Here is a 1,398-nt window from a genome sequence, read left to right on the forward strand (position 1 = left end):
CATGACAGGGAGTGTGTCTAGTCTGACCACCTCAAAGTGGGGTGAACCAAGAAGGGAACATAACAGACCAGCCATGGGAGCAAAGTCAAAAAGCCCCTGAGAAGCCCCCCAGATAGACTTCAGACTAGGAGGGGCAGTTTCCAGAAGCCCCCTGGACCAGTGGGGAGATAGTCATAAAGGTCAGCTTTCAGACCTGGAATTATGTATGTTTCTCTCTCTCTCTCTCTCTCTCTCTCTCTCTTTTTGTTGTTTTGCTTGTTCGAAATTTTTGTTTTTTTTCTCTTTTTATTCAAACGTTTGTTTTCTTTGTTTTGTCGCTGTTATTGTCGTTTAGCCCACCAATATAAGATAGGCATGTGCAGCAAGCCCAAGGAGAAAGCAATGGGAGCCGTGAGCAAACAACGCCACAGACAGGGGAGCAACGAGGGAATTAGAAGCAACAATAAAGAGGATGTAAAGATCCCGGTGGTTTTGGAGCAACTACAATCTAGCTGACATAAATTATGAAGAGGGTGAAGAAGGGCAAGCGTAATGGTGGGGCAGGAGGAAGGTAAAAGGAAACGGAGGAAAGATCTAGGACGCAAAGCTATGGATAGATGTCTAAACATAGGTGTGCACTTAGGTAAATATATTAATTCATAAACATAGAGGTATTGGCCTATGTACATATATTTATATGACAATACATTGAGGAAGTAAATGGACTTTGGGCCTCTGCTCAAGCCCTCCCTCCATGCAAAAACACTTTGTTCTAAGAACCTGGCATTCTGTGATACTCACCCTCCTGGCATGATCACTGAAGACAAAGAGGGTGCATAAGCATATGTGGTGAAGAAAGCTGATGGTGCCTGCCTATCAAAAGATATAGCATCTGGGGTCTTAAAGGCATGAATTTAACCAAGTGGCCATCTAGCAGAGAAGCAACAAGCCCACATGGAAGAAGCACACCAGCCTGTGTGATCATGAGGTGTTGACAGAATCAGGTAATAGGCACCAGAAGACCCAAAACAACAACACAACAAAAACATATTGCTGAAAACGAAGTGGGTCAGAGCTTCAAAGGCAGAGACCCAAAAGCAATCTGTAGACACTAGGACATCTCCTCACAGAATGGTCACAAGGAAGGGATGAGTCAACCAGGGTGCAGTACAGCACCAAGGAAACATACAATATTTCTCTGGTTCTTTGTGGCTTCCTCACCTCTCACTATCATGACCCCAGTCCTGCCTTTCATTTCTGGTTAGACCGGAGCAAGTACACTGGTACAGATAAGAGCTAGTGATACACGGAATCCATGTCAGATAAACCCCTCAGGAACAGAATTGGGAGTAGCTATACCAGGAGAGTAGGGAGAAGGTCGGGCAAAGAGGGGAGGGAGGGGGAGCTGATCACAATGAT

The sequence above is a fragment of the Echinops telfairi genome, unplaced genomic scaffold, assembly GCF_000313985.2.
Source record: "Echinops telfairi isolate 266 unplaced genomic scaffold, ASM31398v2 ScPeMD7_655;HRSCAF=1070, whole genome shotgun sequence".
Lineage (NCBI taxonomy): Eukaryota > Metazoa > Chordata > Mammalia > Afrosoricida > Tenrecidae > Echinops > Echinops telfairi.